The following is a 14,370-nucleotide window of genomic DNA, read 5'->3' on the forward strand; positions in this document are numbered from 1 at the left end:
GTAAGAGCAGGGTAGATTAAGGGTTGAAATTATTTTTATCTTATTTTCAACTTTGATGATGAATTTTGTTATAACTTCATGAATGTAGACGAAAAATAAGAATAAAATTTTTCGATATGTGTCTTGGTTTTCGAAATATCGAAAGCTAAATAATTAAAGAAAATTTTCAATTTTCGATATTTTGAAAATTAAGCCAGATATCGAAAAATTTTATTCTTACTTTTTGTCTTATATCGTCAAGTAATGATATAAATTTATCATGAAAATTGAAAATATCAATTTTTTAAATTTGTGCCCCCACTACCGTGCTCATACATCCTTAAGCGAATTTGGTTTTAACTGTTTCGTCTTCGTCCACCTACAACGTTCGCTTCTACAGTGTTTTGAAAAATATACTTTCATAAAAAGTAAAATTTATATAAAAAAATTTTCAATTTATAATGCTATGCCATAATAAAAAAAAAAATCATAAAAACGATGATATTTAATAAAATATTATTGTGAAAGAATTACCTACAATAAATCAAACAAGATTTTTAATATTTCATATTGAACAACAACATTACCTTCTTAACAAAACAACCAGCTAACTCTAGAGAGAAGACAGTAAAGATAAGTGAATATGTGTGTATCTGTATTCTGTATGAACATATGTGAGTGGAATGAAATGCGTAAATGTGATAGCGATTAATTGGCGCCACCCAATAATAATATAATACATATAGAATATAAACATAAGTGAGGACATTGAAGTGAGTGTGTCGAGCGACGGACTAGCGGGACTCTCGTAGTCTAGTGACCTTCGTTGAAGACGAATAAACAACTTCTTGTGTACATATATTACATTTATAATCTTGTAGTTATACTATTTAGTATACATATGTGCAGTATATTAGTCAATAATAGTCTAGAGGCTATTGGCTTTTATCAGAAAAAATATTCTAGTTCATATGTTAATTAAGACGAATCATTTTAGACGAAAACAGCGTAAAATAAAGAATATTTTTTTTACCTCAACTTATCGGGCCAGTTTTTATGGAACCATGTATTTATGGAATATATCATGGTGTACTAAGCTTACCTAGTCTCAAGTTTGTAACGCATAAAAATATTGATGCTACCAACAAAATTTTGGTGTTCATAAAATCACCTAATTACTCCATTTTCAGTTGTCCGTCTGTCTGTCTGTCGTCTATCTGTCCGTCTGTCATCACGATAACTCAAAAACGAAAAGAAATATCAAGCTGAAATTCTTAAAGCGTGATTAGGACGAAAAAAGTGAGATCGAGTTCGTAAATGAGCAATATAGATCGATTGGGTCTTGGGTCCGTAGGACCCATTTTGTAAACCGTTAGAGGTAGAACAAAAGTTTATATGTAAAGAAATTAATAACATTTGTTTGAAACATTTTTTCGTAAACATCATTGTTTTCCCGCGAGAGTACAAATTAAGTGCAAACTTTTTAGTGTGTATTACTTGGGAATATCAGTTACATGTGTATGGCTATCTAAGATTTGATATCTTTCTTTATTTACATGACGTAAAAAAACAAACATGGTATTTTCAACAACTAACTCAGTCAATTGTTTCTGTTCACTTATTTTGTTCTAATATTACAATAATCCTATATAGTAAATCACATTTTTGTGAGGGAAAGCCCGATTTTTTTGTTACGGTTAGTATTGTCAAAGATAAGTTTAAATTTGAAAAGTCCGGATGCTACCTGTTGGGGAAGAGTAGGTAACTTGGTTTGAAGGGGTGACTTAGTTTTTTTGCAATAACTGCTACACTGCAATAACTGCCACATTTTAGGGAAAAAAGTGCCGAAAGCAACAGGCAAGGATTTTGGTAGACAATAAGATTTTCTACAGAAAAGTTCCCATGCGTTGTTTTTCTGATCAACGGTACCAAAAACGGCACCAGTTGGATGCAAAGGGTATAATCCAATTTTAAAATGCAAAACAAGTTTATATTTTATATTTTTGAAGATATTTCTAGCACTCGCTTAGCATCTAGAAGATAATCTGAGTCTGAAGATCAAGTCTCTCATATAAAATATGCATAAGCCACTCGACTAAATTCATGTATGTATAAGTAATATTTATATATTTATAAATAAATATATGTAAATAAAATGATTCGTACCTAAAATAAAACTAAGAAATATACAACATATAACTTTTCTAATATTATTTATTTCGTTAAAAAAAAAATAGAAAACAATTCAATTCGATTATTATCAAAAACAATTTTTATTTTTTAATTTGAATAAATATGACATACTTTTTAGTGTAACACATACTGGTTTTAATAAACATAAATATATTATTTCGTTGATTTTAATACGCATTTAAAAAACTTTTCGTGAACGAAATTTGTCCACTTTTTACCTTACTAGGAGGTAATAATCCAAAATTACGTTATAAATTCTTCGACTGAAATATTATTTTCAACCGACTTCAAACAAAAAAAGATAAGGTTATCAATTCGATTGTTTTTTTTTTTTTTAAGTGTGTTACCTCAGAACTTTTGACTGAGTGAACCGATTTTGATGATTCTTTATCTATTTGAAAGCTGGTGCTTCCCGTGTGGTCCTATTTCATTGGTTCAGTTTTGATAACGGCATCCATGAGAAAACCATAAAAGTATTAAATTTGCATTAAGTATGCACGACAAGGAGAGGAATAACTCAATATCACGCCAACCGATTTCTATCACTCTTTTACAAATTGGTTAGTGTACTTCAGATTCACTAAAAATCACGAAATAAAAAAAACTTTAAACAAAAAGAAAACCGACTTCAAAAGAAAAATTTTTCCAAAACAAGTTAATATGCACAAAAAAGTAAAAAAATAACGATAATATAATGTAGTTAAGGTTATTATTATTTTTGTAGTCGGTGTCAGCTAAGCTAATGTTGCAAACTGTTCTGTCAGAGTTGTTTCCTTGGCTGACAACGACTCCAAATAACAACAATTTTAACTACATTATATTATCGTTATTTTTTTACTTTTTAGTGCATATTACTTTGTTTTGGAAAAGTTTTTCTTTTGAAGTCGGTTTTCTTTTAGTTAAAAGTTTTTTTTTGTAATTATTGTCTCCATAACTATATTCTAAAATATTTTAGTGACCCGATTTTGTTTGTACGTTACTGATAAAAAGTGAAAATGAAGTAAAAGTTATAAAAAAATGTGTTTGAAAAGGTTTTTAATTTGAAAAAATTTCATTGAATTTGTATTTAAGAACAGCATAATAAAGATAACATAAATTACACATTTAATTTGCAATAAATTCATTACAGATATTTAATCAAGCATAACATTACAAAATCCTGTAAATAAAAATAAAATATCGACTATAAGGCATATAATCAATAAATAATCTAATGCCATTATTTAAATTTATTTTTCAACTAAAATAAAATAACTTATACATTCTTTCAAAATCGTTTTCTTTTAACAAAATTCATTTTATATTTATTATAAACGAACAAAAACAGACCCTGAACGTTTTAAGTAGTTTCTACAGCAAACAGAATGGATTTATGGCAATTGCAATTAATTAAAAAAGATTAAATACTTCAGCACTATTTGGTTGATTTTTTTTATGAGAATTGTTGAAGCTCCTTGTCCACTTGAAAGCGCCCTTTTCGTTAAATGAAACAATACATACTTGAAACTTGGTGAGCGGCTTCTTTTTGTCGAGCCTACCAAACTTTGTCTATATGACTCTTTTTTGAAACTACTGCTTTTTCAAATGAGCATGATAACGTTGAATTTAATTTATCGGTCTGAAAAAACGCAGCAGAGATATTCGAGGTGGTAGACAAGCTCATGTTTGCATTATTTTTGTCGGAAAAAATATTTTATTGTTTAACATTTATTTAACAAAAGAAAGTGCTTCGTGCTGTCTGGCAGACTATCTTGTTTTCAGATAAATAGATTTTGAAAATCAAAATCAATAATAATTCCTTCCTTTCCATTATTTTCTATAGGAATCCTAATTGAATGCACAAATGTTTAATGAATACCTTAAGTTTTACAACAAGCATGGTTCTGTCACTGTTCATGTAATCATGTAATATTTGTTGAAAGTTCAATTATTCGATACAAAAATAAAATATGTATGTCATATGCAGGAATACATATTTATTTTGTACATTAAATAACATTCAAAAAAATGTCAATATCAAGTTCGATTTCATCATTTTACATTTACAACGTGTTTGCGTTCCCTAATATAATTCTTCTATGTCAATAAATAAACGTATTACCTTATTTTTATACCATGTATACATGAAGTATATCATAGTATATTAAGTTTAGTCACAAATTTGTAACGCTTAAAAATATTAATGCTACCAACAAAATTTTGGTATAGGTGTTCATAAAATAACCTAATTAGTCCATTTTCGGTTGTTTATAATCTGTCCATTTTAACAAAAAAAAAAGAAATTTTTTTTCAAAATCCCCAATTTTTAGAAGAAAGTTACTGTCTTAATCTTTTTATTTGAAACAATATTTGAATCAGTAATCGAAAGGTTATTCATAAAAAAATTTTCGATGTTTAAATAAGTTCAAACACCCCATGTTTGTACTTAAACGAGAAAATATATGATTCCATCTAGCAACTTGTTATAAATGGAAAATTCAAATGAAAAAAAAATCTATTTAAGATAGTAATAGATTCTTAATGTTTCGTAGAAAGCGCCAACCAAGAATAGAAATAAAAGAATGTAAACAATAATTGTGTTAAAAGTGACTGGCTTTACTATATATGTGTGGTGGCGTCTAAAGCGGCACATTTACCAAGAACTTATGTACAATATTGTCAACATAACAATTAAGCGGAGAGCCCGTGACAGTAAAACTACACTCACATGGATTTCAAAATTTCGCATATGAATTAATACTATTTAATGGTAGGTACAATATGAACAAGGTGTGCTAATATTTATGGGTATTTTGCATTTTCGTGGGAATTAATTTGTTAGAGATCATTTCATTGCGTATTTTATCTATTTTCAGGAAATTTTGCTTTGACAGTTCTTATTGTGGCAGAAAGGTTTGTCACACCGATTTGTAATATATAAAGCCAATAAAATTTTATAATTATCGCGGAATTTTTTTTTTAACTGTTCGTTCGAAATATCGAAATACTAGTTAATGAATTAACTTTTTTATAATTTGAATTATTTTTAAAATTTTTCGCTAGTACCAACGATAATGATTGATTTTATCAGGGAATAATAAACTTCCTTTCAAGCAATGTACCTCCTTGTTGGAAATCGTTGTCACAAAAAGATGTGGTAAAATGCAACAAAACAATCGCGCATTTCATACGATCCGACAACGTGTGGTTGACAACATAACGTAAGTAAGTGAAAACACACTATTGACAGAGTTTATTGTTGAAATACCATGTATAGACAGTGTTGATTACACTGTCACATTACACATACATGCATGTCACACATACATAACTGATATTCCCATATAGGTAATACATACTATGCAAGTCGCGCCCCGTACCGTGTTGTCAGGCGCACAGACAGACAGACAGCCGAAAATGGATTAATGAGGTGGTTTTATGACCACCAGTTCCAAAATTTTTTTCGTAGCATCAATATTTTTACGCGTTTTAAACTTGAGACTAAACTTAGTATACCTTGATATATATTAAATATATACATGATATAAAAATAAACTAGAATCATCATGGTACACTGGCCACGCAGCTCCTCTTCTGTTGTAACTTGTTCATAATTATCAGGATGAGGAGGAAAATCAGGCGGAAGATACAGAATCACACGGAAATAGATGCTACGATTGTGATGATGTAAATGATTCTGAGTGAAATTCAAAATATATTTAAATCAATTTCCAAAATTGATTCAAAATTTCTTGTATGAGTTTATCGATGCTTTTTATTTAAAATTTATAAGAAAATTTGTCTGTTGAAAATTAAAAGCAGACCAATTAGTATAGTGAGCAGTTTCTCCCAAAAAAATTTAAATACACGCCATTTTTATAATAATCAAGGGTTTCTAAGTTATAATATAAACTGGAGGGGCAGATATTTTCGTCAAGCTTTGAACTGTCACACCAACATATTTCGAAATTAGAACTCAAAAGAGATAAATTAAAAAATTAAATAATTTAATAATAATTGAGATAAAAGTAAAATTTTATTGGCTTTAAATATTAAAAATTGTTCTGGCAGACCTTTCTGCCACGAAAAGAGGTATCAAACCAAATTTTCGTGAAAAAAGATAAAATTTGAAATAAAATGAACTCTTACAAATTAATTTCCATGAAAGTGCAAAATACTTTAATAAATTAATAAATTTTGAAATCCATGGAAGTGCAGTTTGACTGTGACGGGCCCCAGGGCTAAATATTGTACGGGGAAATATAATCATAATTTATACATAGTAAATGTGGAAGGTTTGTGTGAAGCTGCTGATGGCTGTCATGTGTATAAACGTAGGTACATAATGGGTTGTTGTTTGCAACCACATCATCATCATCATGGTCATTATTATCGTCACTATCGTCATGATCGTTGTTTGCAAGTTTATAAATGGACAAGATTTAAAAACCACTATGTTTAATTATGTATTTCTGATTAAGTTCATTAGCTTTTGTTGCATTACACAAATAATATATGTTGTTATATTTTACAGACCGTGATCTCATGATGAAGTGAAAGGATCCCGTAATATAAGAAAATAGCTTTTTCTGAAACCTTTTTTTAACTCTAAAATGTTTTTTTGGATCATTCTGATCAAAAGTTGTCACGACTAAAAAAATTTTTCACGAGTAGTTTTCGAACTACGGATGATTAAAGCCACACATATATTAAATTTATAGTACCTATATGACTAGCAAAATCGTAGCGCCTAAACAGATGAACCGATTTTGGAGTGTGTTCTTGGATATGTTTCAAATACGAGTTTAGAGTTTCGTATCCAGAACAACTAAGAAATTGGCGTGATTTTCAAAATTGGTTGAGTTTCGAGAAGGGTCTAAGGAAAACCGTAATTTAATGGAGAGTGTTCTTAGATATGTTTCAAGAACGAACTTAGGGTTCCGTACAAGAAAAAATGTCAGTTTTTTTTTAATTTTGTAAATTTCATTTGTTCTACAAATCTTCTTCAAATTCTTCAATCATTGCACAATTTTTCATGACTATCTTGTTCCTCAGACCCATTTTACATACACCCACTAATTTTAGGTCATTCTTTTCAGCTTAATTCCGGGACCAGACCTCCACATTCTTGAAATCTAATAGAGCTAGGTTAATTTTGATAATAAATTTGAAAAATATGGCCCAAATTTAGTAGGATTACATTCTTTGTTTATCAAAATTGGATAAAATTTCGATGTGATAGAGCAAAATTAAATATTTTGAATTTTGATGACGTCATCAAGTTCAAAAATTCGATGTTTTTAATAACACAGGCAATTTTGATCCGATCTTCTTGGAATTTTTTTTGAAACCCACTAATTTTGGGCCATTCTTTTCAGCTGTGATGTAAGTTTTTCGCTAGTTATCACTTATGTGCTTAATTTCGGGATCAGACCTCCACATTCTTGAAATCTAATAGAGCTAGGTTATTTTTGATCATAAATTTGAAAAATATGGTCCAAATTTAGTAGGATTACATACTTGGTTTATCAAAATTGGATAAAATTTCGATGTAATAGAGCAAAATTAAATACTTTGAATTTTGATGACGTCATCAAGTTCAAAAATTCGATATTTTTAACTAACACAGGCAATTTTGATCCGATCTTATTGGAATTTTTTTTGAAACCCACTAATTTTGGGTCATTCTTTTCAGCTGTGATGTCAGTTTTTCGCTAGTTATCACTTATGTGCTTAATTCCGGGACCAGGCCTCCACATTCTTGAAACCTAATAGAGCTAGGTTAATTTTGATCATAAATTTGAAAAATATGGCCCAATTTTAGTAGGATTAGATACTTTGTTTATCAAAATTGGATAAAATTTCGATGTAATAGAGCAAAACTAAAAAATTTTGAATTTTGATGACGTCATCAAGTTCAAAAATTCAATTTTTTTAATAACACAGGCAATTTTAATCCGATCTTATTGGAATTTTTTTTGAAACCCACTAATTTTGGGTCATTCTTTTCAGCTGTGATGTCAGTTTTTCGCTAGTTATCACTTATGTGCTTAATTCCGGGACCAGGCCTCCACATTCTTGAAACCTAATAGAGCTAGGTAAATTTTGATCATAAATTTGAAAAATATGGCCCAAATTTAGTAGGATTACATACTTGGTTTATCAAAATTGGATAAAATTTGGATGTGATAGAGCAAAATTAAACATTTTGAATTTTGATGACGTCATCAAGTTCAAAAATTCGATTTTTTTAATAACACAGGCAATTTTGATCCGATCTTATTGGAATTTTTTTTGAAACCCACTAATTTTGGGTCATTCTTTTCAGCTGTGATGTCAGTTTTTCGCTAGTTATCACTTATGTGGTTAATTCCGAAACCAGACCTCTACATTCTTGAAACCTATTAGTGCTAGGTAAATTTTGATCATAAATTTGAAAAATATGGCCCAATTTTAGTAGGATTAGATACTTTGTTTATCAAAATTGGATAAAATTTCGATGTAATAGAGCAAAACTAAAAAATTTTGAATTTTGATGACGTCATCAAGTTCAAAAATTCAATTTTTTTAATAACACAGGCAATTTTAATCCGATCTTATTGGAATTTTTTTTGAAACCCACTAATTTTGGGTCATTCTTTTCAGCTGTGATGTCAGTTTTTCGCTAGTTATCACTTATGTGCTTAATTCCGGGACCAGGCCTCCACATTCTTGAAACCTAATAGAGCTAGGTAAATTTTGATCATAAATTTGAAAAATATGGCCCAAATTTAGTAGGATTACATACTTTGTTTATCAAAATTGGATAAAATTTCGATGTGATAGAGCAAAATTAAATATTTTGAATTTTGATGACGTCATCAAGTTCAAAAATTCGACGTTTTTAATAACACAGGCAATTTTGATCCGATCTTCTTGGAATTTTTTTTGAAACCCACTAATTTTGGGCCATTCTTTTCAGCTGTGATGTAAGTTTTTCGCTAGTTATCACTTATGTGCTTAATTTCGGGATCAGACCTCCACATTCTTGAAATCTAATAGAGCTAGGTTATTTTTGATCATAAATTTGAAAAATATGGTCCAAATTTAGTAGGATTACATACTTGGTTTATCAAAATTGGATAAAATTTCGATGTGATAGAGCAAAATTAAATATTTTGAATTTTGATGACGTCATCAAGTTAAAAAATTCGATTTTTTTAATAACACAGGCAATTTTGATCCGATCTTATTGGAATTTTTTTTGAAACCCACTAATTTTGGGTCATTCTTTTCAGCTGTGATGTCAGTTTTTCGCTAGTTATCACTTATGTGCTTAATTCCGAAACCAGACCTCCACATTCTTGAAACCTATTAGTGCTAGGTTAATTTTGACCACAAATTTGAAAAATATGGCCTAAATTTAGTAGGATTACATACTTGGTTTATCAAAATTGGATAAAATTTCGATGTAATAGAGCAAAATTAAATACTTTTTCAGCAGATCTTGCTTCATAGTACCTGTACATTAAGACTTACGAAAAATTTTAGTCATCTTGAAGATCACTAATATTGCCTCTCTGTTGCGATCAACACATAGAGGTTAAAGAGCGTTGTCTTATATTTATTATGAACCCATATCAATAAAAACAAATAAGAAGGTGAATTTTAAAGCTGTATTAAAATATAAGGTATCATCAGTTGAGTTGAACACAACCAATCTGTTACAGTTCATTGGCCAGGCCATCACTGACACTGTACTGTTTTACATGAACTCTTGTGTGTATGCTCTTGCTATGATGCTCTCAATAATTTTTATACACGAAAATAAAAGAGAGTTCATTTAATGATAATAATAATAATTGTACTCTTATTTTGTGTGATATTATTCATTCTAAAGAAAAAAAATTAAAAACAGATAGCTCAAAACATGGCATAAAAACCTCATAAGACCACCGTGTATTAGTACTTAAAAGGGTATTCTATTATGTTCGAAAAAAAACTTCAAAATGTTCATTTTCCGAATGAAAGGCCACAAAAAATTATATTCTGGCAAAATTAACACACTTTCTTGCCATAAAGTTAAATTAAATTTTAAACCTATTTTATCCTATCAAAATATATTTCTAGATAAATTTAAATTTTTATCAAATTTCATAATTTATTTTTCTCTACCGAAAGTACCCTATTTAGATTGAATGGCGAATCTAATGTTCAAACAGCCCACAGTAAAATTTCCAAAATATCTTTTACATTGATGAAAGCCATTGGGGCTGATAGTATGGGTATCACTCTAGTTAATTATATGTGCCGCAATCAAATGGTAATTTGAGTGCTACAAGTAAATTTTGCGTACGCTTTCGACAGTAAGATAACGCACCGAAAACAATCCGGAAGGATTTATTTCTCTTGCATGAGTAAAGCAAACATATTTAAATTTGAAATGATTGTATATAGAGGCATATAAAATTCAATCACCCATTATTATTATAATGTATTTTAACACTCGTGTGTATATTTAGTATTTAAAAAATTAGCATAATATACAAGTTTCTTCATGTCTCTAGGCATTACATCACATTCGATCGATCTGATCCGACAAACAACTATAAGTATTATAAATGTTATACGGTCAAATATTGTGAGCAGTGGGGGTGGCGCTTCTACAAGGATGTGATGTCATTTCCGCCCTCATCTATATATCGTTAACATGTTATTCATAATATTATATTCTCTGTATATATATCGGTTTTATATCAGTAAAAAAAAATATTTGTAGCCATGAAAATATTTTTTTTTTTTTAACTGTGATGATAACGTGCTCTATTTGATATAAAATTACATTACTGCATAAAATATTTATCATTGTAGGTAATGTTTAATGCTTAAGAACATATTTATTTATTTTTTTTATATTTTTAATGGGTAATAATTCTGAATAAAGTTTTATGTGCGTGTCCAGAGGGATATTATATTACAATCCTATCATAAACATTCACAGCTGATACCGAAATAATGTTTTATATACTTAAAACCATACCTGGGTATATTCATCCCACTTCAAAGAATCTATTTGTTCCTCATTTGTTTATCATTGGTTTCGGTTTGTCTTATTTTTAAGACATGGACAGCAACTATCGTACGAAAATCACATTATTTCGCGTCCATACGCGAAATAATCTCGCGTATGTACGCGAAATAATGTTTAATTAATTAAATCCATGTTTAATTAATTAAATTAAGTCTTTATCACGTAAATGATAATAAAAAATAAAATTTAATGGTTAAAAATTAATCAATTTTATCGATACGTAAAAATCATCGTGAGATACTGAGATATTAACTTAAAAAAAATTACCTAATTTTTTTTTATTCAGTGTGAAAGCATGTGGGTTAAGAAACTTAAGTACTTACAAATCTTTTTTTTTTTTGACATTGTAATAAAAATGTGTAACAATAATTTTAACTGATAAATTTACATTATTTTTGAACATTAATTTATTTTATATATTCATAGGCACGATGAATTTATTCAGATTGTTAAAAAAATGAAATATAAATAAATATACTTTTAATGACAATAAATTTGAAATTGATGATAATCTATATAAAAAGTAATGTATTAAAATTTATAAATATACTACAGTGTATTCTAAAATTACTCAACGAATAGTGACAGAGAACTGTTTAGGTTTCCTGCAATCCAGGTCTACTTTTACTTTGGGCTTTTGTTAAAATTTGCATCGAACATAGCATCTCAAAGATTGTTCTGCCCGTACATTGGAAAAGTTTGTGGTTTGAGCTCAGGTGGGTCGTGGAGTTTTCTGCTAACTTTATTTAATTGAAATTAAATCTGAAAAATCTGTTTTTCGTCAGGTTTATTTCTAGACTCTAGATTTGTATATACAAACAGAAACTAATAGAAAATTTCAAGATATTTGTTACAAGTATGGCGAAACTTAGTAGATTGAATCGCGTAATTGTTGAAGGTAAAATAGATGGACAGAACTCACTATGCTAATCATCGGGTGTAAGACTGTTCAAACTTGTCATAGGCAGTTTGTTTAAGCTGATCATTAACTCACATTATTTCTGACAACTTTCTTATACTATACCCTTTAGACGGTTCAGAGCATGTTTTTAAATGAAGAAGATATAAGCCTACTGAATATTGTGGAATTCTTTTCGGATAATATTGCTGTTAATATACTTCGATGAATATCACAACAAAGTCGATATCATTTTCTATTCGCGCGATATTGAACAGGAAAAAATATTAAAAAAAATTCACCCTACTCGAAACGACTCGATCAAAAAAATTATATTCGGGTAATATTGTCGGTAATATATGCTTCGATCGATATCTCAATGAAATCGATTTCATTTTTTATTCGCGCGATATCGTCGGCGAAAACACGCACGCATACTTCTTCTCAAAATTGGTGTAAATGCCTTGGCCTAATCATAAAATGTAAAGATATATTAAAAATTTCGATTTCTTTAACTTTCTATGTTGGGAAGTTACCCCTCAGCAAATTAAAAAAATTTTCCTAGCTAAATTTTTTCAAGTGCCGTGTTATAAAATACTCTTCATGATCATTTTATTTGTTTGCAACACTGTTTTTCACTCACAATTTTTTACAAAGCATATCAAATCATTGCTGGCACTTAAAAAAGTAAAATTAATAATTTCAGTTTTGGAGTAAAAGAAAATCTTCACTTCAATCAAGTTTTCGGATTAAAATCTTAAATATGCAAATTTCTAACAAAGTTTATGTTACAGTTTTTAAAAGTAGGTACTATTTCGCGAATAATTTGTTAAATATTTGCAAATTTGGAAAATTCCGCTTCTTTTTGTAAAACATTGTAGATGAAATAATTAATTCGATTGTGATATTCGTAGAAATGAATTGATGGATGACACATATAAAAAAAATCATAAACGTAAGTATACATATAAAATTTTACTTGATCAAAACGTGGCCTATAACTCAAGTTCATGATGTGTGATGTACTACTACGGAAGTGATGAATCACTTTTTTTTTATATATGATAACCCAGCGAGAAACAGTTCATCTTCCATTAAATAAACTTTATATACAACTTTTTATTTTAAATAAAATTAAATGCAACCTAATATTATTAGTATTATTATTATTATTATTATGGTATTGAGAAATATCAATTAATTTTATTTTACGTTTATATTGCAATCGAATCTTATACAAAAAGGCACAGTGGTGCATAATAACGATCTACCTCAGACTTTATTATACTTAATTTTGTTAAGAAAAAAAGGCAGTTAACTCATAAGCTATTATAAAGTAATCTTGGAATTTAAGACCATATTAATATTTTGTATTTTTAATAAATTTAGGGAAAAAATTGTTCATAAATTGGCACGAATAATAAACCACAGGTGTACTCTTTGATTTTTATGAAATTACGATAAGTAATTTAAAAATCAATCGCAAAATAAAAAATTTTGAATTTTTTCAAAATAATTTTTTACCATTTTAAGCAAACAGTATTTTTGTATTAAAAATGCAATAGGTACTCGACTTTTTAATTTTTCAAGAATTTGCTTAGCTTTGCGATTTTTTTTACTGTAATATAAAAGCTCTAGCGAGACTTATAATTAGCCTGTAAATGACCGAACCAAAAATTAAATTAGATTTTCATTAGATTGTCAAGGTTTCATAGATAACCATCATTAAATGATCTCAGATATATTCATTTTCTTCACAGCTTTAGCTGTCGTTTAACTTTAAGGTCCCTTTTACATTAACTTTTTCTTTACATGTTATAAAATTACGGATTTTTACTCGTATTCAAATCCAAAGAAAGCTCACCTGAAAAAACTCAACCCAACATAGAGAAAACTTTTTAAGCGAATTTCTCCTGGTTCTAAATCTTTTTTCATAGATCTGCTAAGACACCACACCTAATCAAAAAGTTATTAGGATGGTTAGTTCACAAGTTTGGTGAGCTCATTATTACCAAGATCTATAAATTATATATTCCAAGTATTGATACACATAAATGAATATTATAGTCCACACTGTTACATGTAGAATATAGATATAATACATAAATAAGTTTATAACAAAAGTTGCAAGTAAAATATAATTAAGATTTGAAACATATGTGTTGTGTATACGAATGTCTATCAACGCTGAATCTATCTATCTATCTTTCTGTAATAGATAATTAGAATATTGATTAAATTGATTAGATTT

This window comes from Chrysoperla carnea, chromosome 4 (assembly GCF_905475395.1).
Source record: "Chrysoperla carnea chromosome 4, inChrCarn1.1, whole genome shotgun sequence".
NCBI classification, from domain to species: Eukaryota; Metazoa; Arthropoda; class Insecta; order Neuroptera; family Chrysopidae; genus Chrysoperla; species Chrysoperla carnea.